Here is a 19,660-nt window from a genome sequence, read left to right as displayed (position 1 = left end):
TGTTCAATAGAAAGAGACTATTAGAATCACAACTGGTCAACATGCAGAAAATAAGTGTTGGTGGGGTACCAAGCTTCAAATACAACATCTGTAACACAACTCCTACACCCAAAGCTCAGTAAATATTGCAGGAGTTGTGGAGTAGTGGAGCCTGAGAATCAGGATGGCTGCTGGTGATGACTTCTGGATACACAGGGAATGTTACCCCCATGAACTCTCAGCAATATGACTGCCTGCACAGGACCTTAAGAGACCACAGCAATTGAGCTGCTAACATGATGCAGGGAAATTGCACAATGTTCTACACCTAGATGAAGAGCTATAGGTAGTCAATGGCTGTAGATAAAGGGAGAATCAGTTTATTTTTTCTTTTTTCAGGGAGGAGAGTTCAGTCCTAAGGGATCAGCCCTAAATGCAGATAAGGGAAACACTTAATTGTACTCAATAGGTTCTCTCTCTCTCTCTCTCTCTTTCTCTTTCTCCCTCATTCCCCTCCTCCTCCCCCTCTCTCTATGTAGAGTGACAAAAATAAATGTAGAAGAGATCTTAAATTTGAGAGGGAGTGATTGAAGGGACTTGGAGGGAGTTGAGAGAGGAACGAGAAGATGCAAATCCATAGTGTTCATGTATGAAATTCTCAAACTATATTTTTTCTCAATGATCTTCAACTTTGCTTTAAAGTAAACAAGAAATAAATAGTGTGATTGAAAAAAAGAGATTTAGAAAATAAAATCAAACACTTTGTTGAACTCATCCACCAGGTTTGGAGTTTTAGGAAAGGCAATGCTCATTCTTGTGCCACCAAAGCTCCTCCTAGCGATTCCTCCTCCTGTTCTTATTTCCCAGAGCACTTGCTGAGCACACCTGAAAGGGATGTGTGTAGCAGAATCATCATAATTTATAACTACATAGAGTTTGTGGATCCAGTTCCTTGGCATTCTCAAATTTACAGAAAAACACCTGCCAAGTGTAACTGGCTCCATGCTGTTTATAGGACAGACGAACCATTGATTTTGCTTCTTCATGATGAAGCAGCGCTTGAAACTCTGACCACTAAAGTTGTAACTACAGAGTATGTAGTTTGGTTGAATTGCAGAGAAATTGTTCTCCCTTGTACATAACTTTTGGGGTAGATAAAACTGTAACAAAGATTTGCATAGAAATGTTTCAACAGTCTAACTTACTTTTCTGTCATGTAACACTCACTGGCTTGCCAGGCAGCTCAGAGCAAATAACGAGTATTGCTCCATGAGGCTGCCTTGAGACCCAGGCTTTCTGTTCTCCGGAGTTAGATGTAATTTGTGGTTTAAACAATCTTACTCAGCGGGGTGCCATGTTCAGACTCATGAAAGTGTGAAAGAGATGATAATGGAAACAGCTTCCTGCAGGGAGATGGGATTTTCACACAACACTGAACTATTAGCTGTGTGGTAGTGCCACAACCACTCTGATGATCTAGTAAGGCTGGAGAATGTGGCTTCTTTCTCAACAGTCATGAACCCAGACAGTAATTCAGCTTGGAGGAACAGTTATCAGGCTGTGTTAGGATGTACTATGTTTCTAGAGCTTGGTTTGAAATAACAGTTGAATACTGTATATATACAGTGTAGCAAACAAAGGAATGAGAAATGGTGATGAGCCTTCTTGGCCTTGCTATAAAATCTAGATTCTCTTTTCCTAACTCCTAGGAAATTGGACAAATGGCTCTAGATGATATTACTGAAAATTGTTTAAACGTCTTTAAGGAATTTGTGGTTGAGATCCTGAAAAATTATGGAACTGGAGAGCAATTTGCTTCACTGAGTTTCTTCAGTTTGTGAATGTGGCTCTAAGTGACACAGGAGTTCACCTGTCTGATTGTTTACCTATTAAAAGTATGTTGTTTGTCTTCTGTGTTTTGAATATGTTCTGGGAAATTTCATGTGTTAGATATGTAATCTCCATATTCATATGCTGTTGTGGAGATAGGGCCTTTGGGAGGCAAGTAGAGTTCGATAATTTTCCAAGAGTCAAGCTCCTTGTGATTTTACTGGCTGTGGTGGTTTGAAGGAGAATGGTACCCATAGTGAAAACTTGGTCCCCAGGGATAGAACTGTATGGGAAGGACTGGGAAGCGTGGCTTTATTGGATGAAATGTGTCACTGTAGGTCGACTTTGAGATGTCAAAAGACCACATTAATATTATCTCTATCTCTGAATCATGGTTATGTGTCAAGATGTGAGTTCTCATTGGATCCTTAGTTCCACAATCATGGACTCTAACTAGCTGAAACCATAAGCCCAATCAAAGTCTTTCTTTTATAAGTTGTCTTGGTCATGGTGTTTTATATCAGCAATAGAAAAGTAATGGAGACATTCCTCCCTTCTTACAGTATGATGTCCTCTGTCATGTTATATCAAAAGATGGCTCTTAACAGATAAACCTCGATGCCAGATAGCAGTACCTCCTAGGCCCTCAAAGTGCAAGAAATAAAATTCTTTCCCTTTTTGTGGTGCTGAGGGCTGAACCCAGGGCCTCAAACATGCTAGGAAAAATGACCCTGGTCATTTTGTTACAAGATGTTTTGTTTTGGAGACAGGGTCTTACTTTGTAGTCCTGACTGGTCTGAAACTTTTTGTCTAAGCCTCCCAAGTGCTAGGATTACAGTTGTGAGCCACTATAACCACCTCTTTTAGAATAAATGATCTAATACATGTTATTCTATTACAGAAACAGAAAACAGAGTAGGACAGAATCATATTGTTTATGACTACATGCAGATTGTTCCACCTCACTGATAGATTCTAGGGGACAACACACATAGCTTTGTCAAAGGTAGCTGGTTAATGCATATTTTAAAGTGGGTAAAGATATAAACAATATTATTTACTATAAAACATGAGATGGAGTGGGGGGGATAGCTCAAGAGGTCAAAGGCACTGCTGCCCATCCTGATAACCTGAATTTGACTCCCAGAACTTTTGCAGTAGAAAGAGAGAATCTGCTCCCACAGCTGTCATCTGACTTCCATACAGGTACCTTGGCAAACATGTGCCATGACCTCTCTACACAGAATTAAAAAATAGTAAGTACATAGTAAGCAAATATGAAACCTGAGAATATGAAAGTGTCATGACTGGCTACTAAAGAGTTAGTGGCTAGAGCACATTCAGATAAAAAAGTAGGAGGATAAACACTACAGTGTCAGGAAAGCAGAGAGAGGTAATGGAAGGGGAATGGTCAGTAGCAACGATCAATAGCAACTGATCAGTAGAGCCTGCTAACTTACTGACCACCTTGGGTTTTCTAATCCTTTGGCTTATTCTGGGACAGATAGCTTACTCATAGTCCAGATCATCTGTGTTAAGTGAGAACCATTGATTAGTTGATACTTTTAGAGCCAAATGTTGCTGCAAGACTTGATGATTATATTTTATGTGGAAACTAGTTTGTGATTTGAGTATGATTTATCCCCCATAAGGCTCCTCTGTTCCCAGCTGGTGGTGCTGTTCTTGATGGTTTGAGTCTAGTTGAAGGGTGTAGGTCACTGGGACCCTTGAAGCTTGTCCCTGTCCCCAGTACCATCCTTTCCCCTTGCTTACTGTCCCTAGCATGTGGGGTCAAGCAACTATGGACTGGACCCTCCCAGACTGTGAACTAAAATAAGTCTTTCCTCACTGAATTAGTCTATCTCAGGCACTGCTGGTCAGCAAGGATAAAACTTATGTAGCTACAAAGTGGCAAATCATGAGAGGTAATTTGAGGGTGAAATGGTACATCCTGCATGAAGGAAACATATAGAGCCAAAGATTTAACTTTGCAGTCTGTCAATGAAGTCAATTACTAATGATTCTTATATGCTACTTTTGTATGTATCTCATAAACACATGATGAATGTATAACTATTTTACTGATAATAATATGGACTCAGAAAGTACAGATGTTCAAAGTCAAAGAGTGTGAAATATTCAAACTAAAGCTGTTCTCAAGGTAGCTGTGTTGTCAACAGTTTTAGGGGGATGAGACATACTTTAATATGAAATATCACCTCTGACTCTGAAGGCTAACAGTGATATTTAATTTCTGAGTGATTTAATTGTTTCTCTCTATAAATGTTACTTTGTAAGACTACAGGGCTCATATCACTAAACAATAGGGAATTTGTTATCTATCTTTTAGAGGCTTTAATAGTCTCAGGGTGCTAGGCTGATATTTAGCTAGTTGTTTTTCTGATGTATTAAATTGCTATTGATTCTGAAGAGTGAGTGGTTTATTTCCTACATACTAGTTAGAGCACACATAATATCTGTGATAACAATTACAATGGGAGGTATGTTCATCCTGGAGTGGAGTCTGTTGTGAGTATGACAGAGGCTGCTAGAAGGTTGAAGTGCAAGAATGAGGTGAACATGGAGTTTTCATGGAAACCTAGCCATCAACTGAACAGCAGAGGTAACTGAGTTATTTAATGGGTATTTTAATTTTCATAACTTGATAAATTATATCTTGAACATTATTAATGCACACAGATTTGATTTACTGAGTTACGAGCAAGATCATGTTCACTACTGCTAATGCTGATAATTATGATTACTTCAACTCACTAATTTAAACAAACATAAAACAAAAGACTTCTGGTAGCAATAACAGTTTGTAATTGTATTATTTAAGTCTCATCTTTTAAAATTTGTCTTTTATTTTATTTGACTGGAGGCATTTAGAAACATCTCTTCATCTGTTTATCTGTGCAGCCATGCATCCATGTATCCACCCATCCACATATATGTTCATCCACATATCCACCCATCTACCCACTGACTCATCCATACATCCACATATCCATCATCCAACCATTCCTCCATTCCTTCCATCTATCCATCCATCCATCCATCCATCCACCCATCCATTCTAGTACCTATCAACCCACCCACTCATGTGTCCATACACACACACACACACACACACACACACACACACACACACACACACACACAAACATCCATCCATCCATCCATTCATCCATCTAATGATCCACCTGTCCTTTAATTCCTGCAATGACATGAATTAAACACTGTCTACACTCAAGACTTCATGCAAGGTAAGTCACCATAGGGTTTATAAAAATGAACTATATACTATAAATTTTATTATCAAGGTTTTAATACAGCAATAAAATAAACAGATATATACTCTACTTATAAAAATTATTGTCAATATCTGTAAGTATAAATACAATGAAATTATTGGAAAAAGGTAATTATTTCTAGAAAGAAACTTACATTTTCCCCCTGAATGTTACTTAGTAAGCAACTAAAGCATTTTTAAACAAAATTCACCAAATTTCCCCCCTTCTGGTACAACTTGTTCACATTTGTATGGTCAATAGTTTCACCGGCTACACACGTGAACTAGAAACAAGAAATAATGAAGTTATTCTAGGTTCAAATCTCTAATATGTTCAAATTAATCACAATGTGTCAGATATTTTCCTTCCTAAATATTTCTTGGATTTATTTCTGACTGTTAATACTTGTTTCCATTCAATTACTAACAATTCACTTGTTGGTTTCCCTGCCTCTTTTCTTGTGCTCCAAACCCTTCATATACACACATTGCCAAAGGGACATATCCAAATAACACCCCCTTTTCATTGAAAAGTTTGTCGGCCACTGGCACAAGTAGAACTGAAGGCCTACAACACCAAGACTCACTCATGATCAAGGCTGAAAGCTGCCCCAATGGATGCTCACTACATCTATTCTTTTCATTTCCTTCTTTTCCTTTTTCACTTTCACTGACATACTCCTCAAATGTTTCAGGATTTAGAAGAATCTTTAGGTGCTGTCTCTTGATAGCAAATTTAGTGACTGGACCACTTCTGGGAGGGCCTTGATCACTGCTTTGGTGGTAAGATTGCCTGTCTTGATGGCACCATTGATGTAGTTCTTCTTAGGCATTCATGCAGTGACTTGGCAACCCCAGATAATGGCATTGGCCTTGTAGGTATGGTATGTGTTCTAGGGGTCATTATGATAGACTCTAGGGATATCATCAAAGTCAAAACTCACAATTAGGGCAGAGATGCCAAATGGCATTCACCCATTGCTCTATGTATAGCAGGTAATGTACTGCACAGAAATTGGGTCCTCCATGGTCAGCTGGTGGCTCTGGCACTCTACTCAGGTTCTGTTGACTATTCTTATGTCAGCAGTGTGGCATGCAAAGGCCTTGCAGACATTATCATCCAAAGTACAGACCTTCTGCACTGTGCCTTCATCTTTAGCTCGGCCACTGATTTTTTTTTCATACTAAGAACAACAATGTCCCTTCCTTGAACACCAATCAGAGTGGAGCCCTTCTTGATCACCTCTGCACATATTCCTCTTGGAAGAAGTAGCTGTAGGACCAGGAGACAGTGATATTTTCCATGTTCTGACTTCTGAACATGCCCTCAACTCTTTCTCTTGGCCTGATCTTCTCACTCAAGAGTTAGGCTTTTGAGTTTCTTGAGTTAATTGCAGTTTTTCCTTACACATCTTTGGATTCTAAATTCTCTGACTTTCACATTTTCTCAAAAAATCATTCTACCATGGCACTGGCTATATGATTCTTGTACTTACTCCAAGTTGTATCCCAAAAGTCACCTTCTATTGTGAGTCTTTTCATTTGGGTCTGGTGCCATTTTTCTGTGACTTCAGCACTCTGGAGAGTAAGGCATAAAGACTGTTAATATGAAGTCAGCCTGGGCTATTAAGACTGACTCTGCTCACATATAAAGTTTCCTTAACTAACTGTACAAAACCAAGGGAGTAAAACTCTGTGCATACGTTTTATGCCCATCACGCTAAAAGATGTGCGGATCATTCCCTTGGACTTTCTGGGAAAACAGGTGAAAAAAGAACTGTCATTCAATCTCTGTCACTTTGTACCAATGGACCTAAACATACCTAAGTCTCCTACCTTCAGAAGTCACACAATGAAAGGGATAAGACCTAGAGCCACCAACTTCAGAATCTGATGAAAGGAGAAAGCTCCCCAAATAAGAGTTTTGGAGTGTAGTGGCTTCAGCCCCATCAGGGACATGGTGCCAAGAACATTCTCATCATATATGCTGAGTACCTGAGACTTTTGCACTGAGGATGAAAGGTGTGAGACATAAGCACGGAAGATGGAACCTATCTAGGATGGAGTCTTAGGATAATGGTATTGAAACTTCTATTTCCAGTTACCTCATCTATCTTCTCAGATAATTTCCTTATCTGCAAAACAAAATGAAAATAGCTTTGCAAATGGATGGTGTGAAGATAAACATAGGCTAGTTTATCTAAAATAATTAAAATTGTTTGGATGTGCTATACCTTGGGCTTGTTGTCCCTCCCAAATCACTGGATGAAAGTGAACTATGTGGGGCCTTTCCTCCATCTGGTTGTTTGGCAACAAATGTACTGAAGAAATAGCCTTAGGACCTTCCTGACTTGGGAGAGTGACTTAGACTGTAGTTATCCTGGGAGGAGTGAGTATTGGCCCAGTGGTCCCCAGGCCTTGCCAGGTTTCACCTGTACTGTCAGGGGAGAGGAAAGAGCTTAGGGCTAAGGATTTGCAGGCTTATGATTATTATGCTGAGGGGAACCCAAGAGAACCCTCTTGCACTTTATGTTCACATGCCGGAGCATGTCTGTGATCCCTATGAGATACCTAGCATGGCCAATAGGGAAGAAGTGTACCATGAAAGGAAGGGGGATAGTGTCTGGAAACATTGGGACCTGGGAGCAGTTCCACCTTGGCAACTTCTAAGGAACTATGAGAAGGAGAAATTAATAAGCTAGAGATCTGAAGAAAAGTCAATAACTCTGTGATGAATATCATAGAACTGTAACTCAGAACAAGGTCCAAACATCGTTACCATGATAAGATCTGTACTGAGAAGAGTAGACAGAATAAACATGGAAGAATGAAGAGAAACTGGTCTGAGGTGTCACAGTGAACTCAGACATTCTTTAGGGTGAACTCATTTACAAGCAAAGATACTTTTTATAGAAGACAGTCTTCTATAATCTAAGTCAAGTAGTGTTCTGGAAGAACATGGTGCAAATAAGACAGAAAAAAAATAACATAAAGTTAAATTAAAGTTTTCCAGATGAAGTACCGTGTGTGTGGTTGGCAGAGGATACCAAGCTTAAATTAAAACAGAAAAAAGATTTCTGACTCAGAGGTCTGTCTTCATGATCATTTATTGACTCTGCTGAGAACATGTGCCTTCCTCAAGCATTGAGAAAGAAAGCAGAATCCTCAAGGGAGCTGGTGGTGGTTCCTCTGCAGCTATGTTTAAGACAAAAGACAAGTTCCCCTGGTTTTCCATGGAAATGATATTCTGACCAAACTTATACTCAACAAAACTGTCATTCCATGTTGGCACTTGGGGTCAAATTTTGAGTCTGGGGGACAGCAAGCAGAATGGCACTACGCATTTGAGTTGCAACTTGGCAGAAAGCTGGTCTTATTTGTACCTTTGCTTCAGGGACATGTGGTAGACACTCTCATTTCCTGTAGACACTTACAGTTCCTTCCCACCTGGAGCCTTGCACTCTTTTACGACTTCTCAGACAGACTGATGCTGCCATCTGCTGCTCCACCCTCACCACCTGTTGCAATAATCAATTCATTTCAGAGAAGGCCAGGGGCCTTCCTTTCTGTATATATGATGCTTATACAAATGCCAGACACATTTTAGTTGCTCCATGGCTCATAGTTGAAGAAGACATGGTAAGGAGTGAGTGAGAGAGGAAAGGACAGAAGGAGATGAGAGAGAATGGTGTGATGAATGGATTCAAACAGTCTTGGCTGCTAGTGTGTTGATCAGAAAGAAAAGAGACATAATGCAAGCTGAAAGTCAGACTCAAGTTCCCCCAGACGACACTGAATCAATTTTTGCTCTGAACTCAGGCTATTACTTTAATGACATTTTCTGCTCATTTGAGACTATGACAAGCTACAAGACCCTCTCCACAGCTCTTCATTTTAAAGTACTCACTCTTCTGGAGATTTTCAAAACCAACTCCTCTAAGCAGCAGCAGCAGCAGCAGCAGCAGCAGCAGCAGCAGCAGCAGCAGTAACAAGCCACCAGGGGCCAGGGGCCAGTTCGCTTTCTTAATGCCCTGAGGGATGATAAAAGCAAACTCAGGCTAAACTATAACTTCAGGATTTTAATACTTAAATTATAGATTTTCTCATAAAGGTTTCCTTGCTAGTTAATATGTTTGTAAAAAAATATATATGTTTTCTGTTTTTCAGTTGTCTCCTTAGAAATGTTCAGTTTCCATTACTTGTGGGAGTTGTATACTGCACGATCATGGTAAGTATTGAATTATAGTGAGTGCAGAAGCACTGCTCTGAGGAGCAATGCAGATCAAGGTTTTGGTCAAGAACCTCTGTCAACTTAGCACACATAAGCTTGCTTTATGTGCATTTTTACATAAAGACATTGTATTTAATACAGATTATCAGTTCTCTATCCTCTGTACATCACTGGACACACTGAATAAACATTGTGAGTATTGGTTTGGGAGTGGAAAGTACATTTTGGAATGTAGGTGAATCAACAGGTCTTGAAGCAGTGAAAATGAAGAGTTCTAATTTTGTAAGATGTGATTCCATACTGATACATGAATCTTAGTGTGGGTGTGTAGTAGAGCTCAGAACTGTGTCATGCTAGCTAGTTATGATTCAGATCCCATCAAAGCTCTTAAGCATCTTCAGCTCATGGAGAATATATATTTGATTTATTATTTAGGAAATGTTTACACTGAGCTCTTCATCTTTTCTAGCATTCTGGAGGCATATCAAAGCATAAAACTTTTGTAATAATGTAATTGTTTCATGAATTGTAGATTTAAAAAACCATGCTCATGATCATCTTATTTGATTCTTGAGTCTCAAATGTGATAAAGGAGGGACTAGGCTGGAGGATACAAAAAAATGGATATAAAATCAAGATAAAGACTTGAGTTGAAAGTATAGCATGATGCCAAGATTTGAAGCCAGGCTTCATTTTACCAGCCTATCATGTGGCTTCACATCTTGACAAGCAAACAACCATGGATTAGGTGGCTCAGGCACTAACAGCTAAGAAGAAGACATGGCAAATGACTGTAGGAGGCACTGACGATCTGAAGGTGTTCGATAACCAAAAACTAAGGCATGGGCTCTGGTCAAACAGGTCATCATGCACTGTGCTATGAACAGTCTCTGCAGCCAAATATCCTGATGTCCAAATCAACTGTGTGGATTAGTAGTTGTCTTTCAGCTTCCCTGTACATTCATTTATTTACCCAGGAAATGGGGTGACAATAATAATAGAACCACTAGGTCATTGAAATACTAAAATTAATTACATATATGAAATGCTGTGTACATGCTGTTCTGAGGAAATCTGCAGGCACTCAGTAGTGCCACCACAAATGATGTCCCATGTATGCTACCAGTGGCAGGGCCAGAGGGACAGGGCTACTTGAGCTCTATGTGTCCCAAATGATGCTACCACAAGTCCTGCAAGCTGAATGTGGAGGGACAGACCTTAGCGTTGGTCTTGCTGGGTTTTACTCCCGCTTTAGTCCTGTTTTCGTTGCTGTCCCCTTGTCTCTCCTTTGAACCCATTTTAGCTATTTTTCTATTGCTGAGAGACACCATGACTTAATTAGAATTATTATTGCTGTGATGAAACACCATGAACAAAAGCAACTTGGGAAGGAGGTGGCTTATTCCACGCATGGTCCATATAATTGTCCATCATCAGAATCAGTGAGGGCAGGAACCTGGAGGCAGGAGCTGATGCAGAGGCCAGGGAGGGGTGCTGCTTACTTGCTTGCTAATCATGGCTTGCTCATCATGCTTTCTTATTGAACCCAGGACTGTCAGATGGGTCCTCTCCTCTCAATCACTAGTTAAGAAAATGCCCTATAGCTGGTTCTTATGGAGGCATTTTCTCAGTTGAGTTTCCCTCCTTTTAGACAGCAGCAGACAGGCAAGCGTGGTGCTGCGGCAGTAGCTCAGAGCTACCTCACAAGTATGAGGTAGAGAGATAGAGAGATAGATAGATATAGATAGATACATAGGTAGATAATGGGAGTGGCTTGCGCTTTTTAAACCCCAAAGCCCACTCCCAGAAATGTATCTCCTTTAACAAGGCCACATTTTTAACCCTTCCAAACAGTTTCACCAGCTGGGGACAAAGTATTCAAACCTGAGACTGTGGGGGGGGGGGCATTCTTATTCAAACCACACATGTCACTTCTCAGCTCCCATAAAGCCATATCATAATGCACAACACATTTAATTCAGCTTCACAAGTTCCCAGTCTTTTACAATTTCAGCAGTTTAAAACTCTAAAGTCTATTCTGAGACTTCATGTAATTTTTTAATTGTAACTGTCTCACCTTGCCCTACCCTGAACTTCTCCACCCCATGGGCTTCCCTTCCCTGTGCTTCTGGTTCCTATAGAACCTTTCCACTTCAGCCACACTCTCTGCCAGTCCTCCTTGGCCTCCTTTGGCCCCTTCTCTCTTCCTCCTTTGCTCAGTTCTTCTTGCTTCTCCCCACTCTCTCCTTTCATGGCCCAGTTCAGTCTGCTGGTTATGCCTCGTCTCCTACTTCCTCTCCCCCTACTTCCTCTCCCTCCTCTGAACTTTTCCAGATGCCTCTGGCTGTTCTCTCCTCACATCTACAATAAAAACCTTCTCCTCAGCCATGCCTTGCAGTGTTCATGTCCTCACTTTATACATCTGGTGCCCAAACCTCCACTTCATACAGTAAACATCTCTAAAATTAAAAAGCAAACTAAATATGTTCAATGTACAGTGGTACAGGATATACATTACTGTTCCAAAAGGGATGAAAGGGGACACAGTGAGGAAATATAGACTAAAGCAAGATTGAAATTCACCAGGGTAAACTCCCAGTTCTGTAGCTAGGTATATATCTGGTGTCAAAGGGTTAGATGGCTCCACCCTCCCAACTTTGCTGACTATAGCACACTCTTGAGGAAGTTCCACTGCCCATCTGCAGCTCTCCTTGGTAGTTATTCCATGCCTCTACCTGAGTTCAGAGCAAAAGTGACTTGGTGTCACTGCCTGTTGTACAGACCTCCAGGTCTTCCATGGCTGGTGTTGAGATTAAAGGCATGTGCTGCCATGCTGGCTGTATCCTTGAACACACAAAGATCCTTCCTAGCTCTGCCTCTCAAGTGCTGGGATTAAAGGCATGCACCACCACCACCCAGCTTCTGCTCTGGCTTGCTCTGACCCCAAGGCAACTTTATTAATATACAAATAAAACCACATTTCAGTACAAATAAAATATCACTATAGGAAGATAAGAAGGTAAGACAAGAATGAAGGAATAAGATGAAGGAAATTAAATGGAGGCCTCATGGACTGGAGAATATGGAGGTTTACTGATCATTATTTACAGGGACACAAAATAAGATTTTCCTTTTTTTTTTTCTATTGGAACACACCTTAATGGTTAAATTTACAAGAAAAAATATTCAAAGAATATAAATGAATAATACAGTAGGAGCATAAGCCAGTAAGCCTTTCTTTCCTAGGGGGTAATTAGTTGTGCATTTTGAAATTCTGTTTCTACTAAAGTAACAGATAAAGTAATGGGGAAATGTTATAACCTGATATGCAATCTATCTACTAGGTTCATAGAGACAAAGAGGACATGTTCTAATGAAGATCATGAAGATCTTATTGATATAAACACATATAGCTATTAGAAGTGATAATGGTATAAATTATACTCTCAGACTGATAAGGACAGAACATATTGAGCATCATATAACAGAATACAGGGCAGTAAATAGCATAATTGAATTTCAAAAGCCTTTAGTGTACAAAGAGTAAACATTCCATACTCACATACACAGAAAATATTCAGTGGGTGCACGCCAAGCAACACATAGCTTGTATCTGTGGAGCTTTGCCGGTGACTATCACTATATACTTTTCCTTGTCACTCAAAGCTCTGTTAAGATTTTAGATTATTTTCATTTCTAACAGAAGACCCTCCCAAACAAGGTGCTGATTTCCTGGTTCATGGAAATGGGTTGGTGGTGAAGCCTTGTTTATGGTGGTCTCCAAAGAGCAGAGTGGAAAGGTTTCCATATGGATGAAAGACACCACAAAGGCTGGATCCCCCTAGCAACTTGCTAACAGCGCAGAACAGAGCAGAGACAAGCTCCTAGACCTTGGCACTGCAGGAGGCCCAACGGGTGGGAATCAGTTACTCATCTACTTTTGAAAGGGAGTATTTTCCATAGACTTCTGATAGCCAAATCCTGTACGGCCATCTTTCACTAAGTTCATCTTAGGAATACTCAACTAATTTAAAGATTCTGTTTATGCAGTTTAGAGACTTTCAATTCTATCCTCCTTCATAGTTTAAAAATTTTAAAACTGTAATTGAAAAAAATTTAAAGAAAACAGATATATATTTAAAATGAGAAATAACAGTTCCATGTTTTTATTTTATTCTCCTCCTTTCATTCTGTGGAAGAAGTCACCCTGTACTGCTGTCTTATGTCTACATGTACAACACACAAGCACACACACACACACACACACACACACACACACACACACACACACACACACACGTGCACACACACACACGCACACACATACACACACATGCATGCACACACACACACACATACACACGCACACACACACGCGCGCACACACATATACACACATACACACACACACACACACACACACACACACACACACACACACACACGTTTTCCTTCCACAAAGTGTGGGACATGTTTTTAAAAAAATCTTAATATTACATCATGGATAGCGATGGCTGTGTTATGTAGAATAATCATCTGGTTAATCATTTGTTTAACTATTCCCATTGATAGTTGACATAGAGGTGGTTACCAATTTTTTTTTTTTTTATTTTAAATAACACAATATACACTTTATACATTAAGGGCTACTATGATTATTACAAGACCATGCACAGATAATTGTGGCATCAAAGGTGTGGGCACCTCAGTGGATGCAAGTGTTTCCTTCTGAAGGCACTATCTTCTCTGTTTCTTCAATATGAGTGACAAATGAGAACACCAGGTTCGAATTGCCTCTAGGCTGACATTGGGACTGAGCTGGGAATATTCAGTCCCTTGCCAGAAAACCCCTTGAGCACAGACAGACCCTCTGAGGGGCACATATGTTCTAGTAAGGACAAAAGCAACCAGACAGCACTGAGTAACTTCTCATGGGGCATCCAGACTCAGTGTGCTACTAAAATCAGGAATGAAAAGATCAGGGCCCTACAGGTGCCTCCAGAGCTCTGAGATATTTCCATTTCCAATATATGTCCTAGAATGCCACACAAGTATTTCATTGTAAACTGTTTGCTGGAGAATATTTTATCATCAGAAACCTTTCCAAGGTATATTAGTCCATTTCCCATTGATACAACAAAGTGTGTATCCTGGGTACATAGAAAGAAAAGAAGTATATTTAGCTTGGTTATAATTTTTATAATCCATTCAGCATGTGTAGTGAAGTAAGCTGGGATTTTAGGGGCCTGCTGAGGGAGAGTGAGTATTTCTTCTATTCACATTTCAATACCCCAGTCATATACTCACACCTTACTTCAAAGATGAGAAAGAGGTATATCTAGCTGTGTGCCAAGGAATGAAAGGAAATAGATTGAATACACAATAGACAGTTATTTCTACAGGAGTGGTAGATTAGGTGAATTAAGTATTTGCTACCCTGGATAGCCTTTAGGTAAATAGGTCTTATGGGGCATATAACATGGATTGTACATCATTAATATCATCACTGAGTTTATAGGTGAGTTAGAAAGACGGTCTCCCCTGCCACAATTGTAAACCTAGGCATTGTGTGCTAATTGCTTGAAATGGAGAAGTAGGTTTTTTAAGAATTTTAGGAGTTGATAGGGGATTTCTGGGTATAGGAGAGGCTGACGTTATGACTTACATGTGTCTCAGATTCCATATGGCCTTAAGAGATAGCAATAATGTTTCTCGAAACTTGTCGCCATGTGTTATAGTCCCCTTGTATTAAGCTTTGTAAATTTAATGGCTCAAAGTTTTAAAAGAGGGTCATAATCTCAAAAGACTGTGAAAATGCATCAAAGACAGCCATGCTAGTTTTTGTTCTAGACACTGGGGTACAGTTTAAAGGAAACAGACCAAAGCTGGTCTTCATGCAGTTTAGTGGATTTTACCATAGGAGGAAATTTATAATCTTTGAAATTCAATGAAAATGTGCACATGCAGTTATATCCCATTATGCTTACCACATGAAAGCCCCATCCCCTGCAAGTCAGGTAACTTGTAACTTGAGGCACATTTGTGGTTGCAGCATCTTTCAATACGCTCTTTGTTCCTCTTAGTTGTTACATTGGGCTTTAGAGGGATCTATAACCTCTCTCTTGTATGTCTTTCTCAACCCTTCTGAACATAAAGTAATAAACCAAATTAATTTTAAAAATCACCGTATTTCCTATCTGATAGTTTTTGTGTATTGTGATCATAGGCAAATGTGATAGAAAATTCAATTTATTTAGACTAGCATTCAGTTGTGGTGATAAACACAGGGACTAGTTAGGTAACCTGGGACCACTCTTGGCTTGGACTATATGTACACCCCCTCTCTAGTAACAATGTACTTCAAAGCTTAGGTCCCTTACCTACATATACTGTGCACATACACACACTCCCCTTTGTATAATGCAACTAACAAACTGTCAGCAACACAGGACCTCACATACTCTGAGCTGCATGCACACTTCTTTCTAAATAATGGAATGTGTTTCTCATCCTTTAACAACAAACAAACTTAGAAAAATTTCAGTTGTATTTGTTATGTACAGGTAGAAGAATAGAAAGCCCAATCTAGACTGAACTGGTTTTGAGTGCATGACAATAAGGTAAGACTGTGTCTCAAATGCACTCCTGAGGAGAGTCTCCGATTTACTATGTTATGCCCATATATCAGGTGTATATATGATTAAATCAGATGCATCATGGGAAAAGACATGCACAGTAGAGAAATAATTAACCTAATCTATCAATCAAAATGGAGAAGTACCCATTATATTTCTGATAGTAACCAACCCCTTCTTTCTGTAGAGACCCAAGATAGCAACCTGGGGCTGGTAAGCATCAACATTTTTGTGGCTGTTGTTCTCTTGCATTGTAAACCTGATCATTCTATTGCTTTGCTTTGAAGAAATTTTCCCTGTTGTTTTTGCCAATTTATGTGAGCCATTATTTCAGATCTTTGGAGAAGAGACCACAAATCTGAAAACATCCATACCAGACCCTGACTGCTGGTAACATACTCATTTGGTGATTACCTAAAGTCTTGAGTTGGAGAGTATGGTAGTTTGAATATAACTGGTCCCCGTGAGCTCATAGGGAGTGGCACTATTAGGAAGTGTATCTTTGTTGGAGTAGTTATGGTCTTGATGGAAGAAGTGTGTCATCATGGGTGTGGGCCTTGAGGTTTCCTATGCTCAAGATATGACTCAGTGTCTGAGTCCACTTCCTGTTGCCTTATGATCAAGATGTAGCCAGCACCACGTCTGCCTGTGTGCTGCCATGCTCCCTGACATAATGATAATAGACTGAACCTCTGAACTGTAAAACCTGCTACCTCAATTAGATGAGTTTATAAGAGTTGCCATAGTCATGGTGTCTCTTCACAGCAGTAGATATCCTAACTAAGCAATTTTTTACATTGTAATAAAATACCTGATAGAAGCAAGTTAAAGGAAGAGGAAGGATTTATTTTGGCTCATAGTTTTAGGTCACTTAGTCTACCATATCAGAGAAAGCATGGTGGCAGAAGTAGCTTAGATTATGTCAAAGAAAGTATCAGTCATTTGGTCACATTCTAGAGGCTGGTCAGGAAGCAGAGAGCTCAAACCAGAGGTGTAGGGGTATAGCACTTTCAAGGTCTGTTAAGAGTACAAAGGTTCTTGTGCTCACAGATAGCACTAGGGAAACCAGGAATGTTAAACATCCAGGGTTGTCTTTTCAAAGGAAAATGTGTGTTACCTGGTTTCTACCTGAAAGTTCAGGAATGGGAGTGGCTAGGTGATAGTTGCCTAGCTGATACTTACATTATCTGTAAGGTCAGGCTGTACCACACTCTTTCAAGCTGGACCCAAGTGGCTAAAAGTCTCGGTGATCTTTGCATTATCTGCACAGCAACAGATTCCTCCTTCCCACAACCATGACCAGAGGTGGCTAATAGCACAGATGACCTCTGTGCTATCTGTATGACTGAGACCATACCAGATCCTCCCCCTAGCCTATAACACATGTAGCCTATCTTAGGACCCATCTTTATGGAAGAAGTGACATGTGCTTTGAGAAGAGTTTGACAAAATTATGCCTACACAGGGAATTGTGTTACACTAGGAAACCTTTCCCCCATAAATTGTGGTATACTTATATATGCCTAAATTAGATAGCCTAGTGTCAGCCTCTAGAAGTTTGAACCAACACTGGCAACTGCATTATGTTGAACCAGATTTCTTTCTTGCCTCAAATGGATCATTACTCTGTCACCCCTGGCATTTGCAGAGACCCCCACAAAGGTCTCCTCAGGCATTCCACTTCTGCTTGCTGGGGCTGATTATCTGAAATGTGCCACAACTTTGCAAAACAGCAGCTGGAGAAACATATGAGTGGGAGGAGATATTATACATTCAAAGCACAAAAGGGGGTATTTGCTTCTTCTCCATGATTTTGGTAGGATGAATAGGCTGGTGCAATGCTTCTTCAAGAGACTCTGGTACTAGTTATACTTTGTTTCTTGGTAACAAGATACCTGACTTTTTTCAACAACTTAGTGGAAGAAAGATTTATTTTTGCTCACAGTTTCATAAGATTTAATATGTCGTTGCTTGGTTCTCTGTGATTGGACAGAAAAACATGATGGTAGTTCTATATAATGTAGGACAGGTGTTCATTTCATGGAGGGTCAGGAAACAAAGAGCCAGACAGGATCTGTCCAGGGATAATATATTCCAAAGACCTGCCCCTCAGTGATCAACTTCTTCCAGCTAGGTTCCATTTAACATTTCCATGCCCCCACAATAGTGCTGTCAAGTAGAGAACAACTATTCATGAGCCTATAGGAAACATTGCAGATGCAAATCACAACTTCTAAAAACATTTCTGGCCATTTTTTAGATGTCAGACTGTTACTGAGTTTTTACTTTAAAACTACTTTGAGTAGTCTTAGTTTAGTTTCACCTAAGTTCTTATCAAAAGAAAAGCAAATCAGAAGACAGGAGACATTACCTGAAAGAGTCATTGTGAGTTGAAATAGTCCCATAGAAGTGGATTATTACAATGAAGAAGAGGACTATGTCTTGCTGTGGTGCAGAGACTGAACAAAAGATCTGCAGAGCCTTTTACTTCTAGGGAGGAGTAAATCCTGGAAAGAACTAGGTGGAGAAAGGGAATCAAATGTGATACAGTTGGAAACCTGTGGCTATCTCCTGCCTCAGACTGAGTAGGATTCAAAGTGCAGCAGTCAAGGGAAAGAAGATGAAATTTAAGGAATCTGGTCAATAAGATTTGTCCTGATTGATCAGTAGGGTTAAGCAGGGCAGGCAGACATTATGAAACACGTATTTGGAAGGTCTAGGTCTGCACCATGCTATATGTAGAAGGTGGATCTTAGGGTCTCAGTGGGTCACACAGTGCAGGACATTCAGTCTGCTTTCTAGGCTCATAGTGACAAAGAAAAACTTCCACAGTGTTGCTATATATTATAATGCTGATAAGCATTTTAATGTCTTCTTTAATTTTAATCTTCTTTTAAAATGAAGAAAGCAAGATACTGAATGATACTTTTTCTCCTCAAGTTCAGATGGCTCCTTGTTAAAAGTGGAGAGAAGCATGTGCCAAGAGCGCCTCATACTCAGTGAGAGCCTTCTGAATCTCAGGAGTGAGACACAGGGTCTGACGGTTTAAATGAGAATGGCCCTGTGATGCTGTGGAGGAAAATGACTCCCAAAGGGAGCGCACTAATGGCAGGTGTGGCTTTGTTGGAGCGCGGAGTCCAGTTCCAGTGGGGCTCAGTTCCCAAAGAGGAAGTATGGAGTTGGCAAAGGAAGGAGACTGACAGGCTCTGAGGGTAATTAGGATGGCTTCTGCTTCTTTTTTTAAAGGCTATACCTTTTTATACTCTGTAATTGCATGAAGGATTAAATGGGAATGGGAGAAAGGAGGCTTGTGGGCTGGGCTGGGGCTTGTGAGCAGGAAATTAAGGGAGCTAGCATTGACAAGTTACTATGCACAACAGTCATTAATGGAAGGGCTACAGGTTCCTCTTGCCAGAGGTAAGAATGACTCTCTTTGTAGCAAGCAGGAACTCTCTTTAAGCCCCTGAGGAAGTGGAGGCTTTTGTCTAAATACTTGACCTTGGGAAAAGGGCTTTCTTGGGGGACCAGACACTCTAATATAGAATACTCATCTATTTGAGTGCTTAGTCATGTCCTCATTTGAGAAGGATATACTATTTGAGAAGGATATACACCATTTAGAAGGTTTGGCCTTATAATTAAGTATGGCCTCATTGGAGGAAGTGTATCACTGAAAGGTGGGCTCTGAGG

At 40.1% G+C, this 19,660-nt stretch overlaps 1 pseudogene; it reads right to left on the bottom strand.

Annotated features, from left to right (window-relative positions):
• Positions 1-5,527: 5,527 nt before the first annotated feature.
• LOC118577414 lies at positions 5,528-10,633 on the bottom strand (annotated as a pseudogene).
• Positions 10,634-19,660: the final 9,027 nt, after the last annotated feature.

The sequence above is a fragment of the Onychomys torridus genome, chromosome 2, assembly GCF_903995425.1.
Source record: "Onychomys torridus chromosome 2, mOncTor1.1, whole genome shotgun sequence".
Taxonomy (NCBI): domain Eukaryota; kingdom Metazoa; phylum Chordata; class Mammalia; order Rodentia; family Cricetidae; genus Onychomys; species Onychomys torridus.
This window is presented reverse-complemented; position numbering and strand designations above follow the sequence as displayed.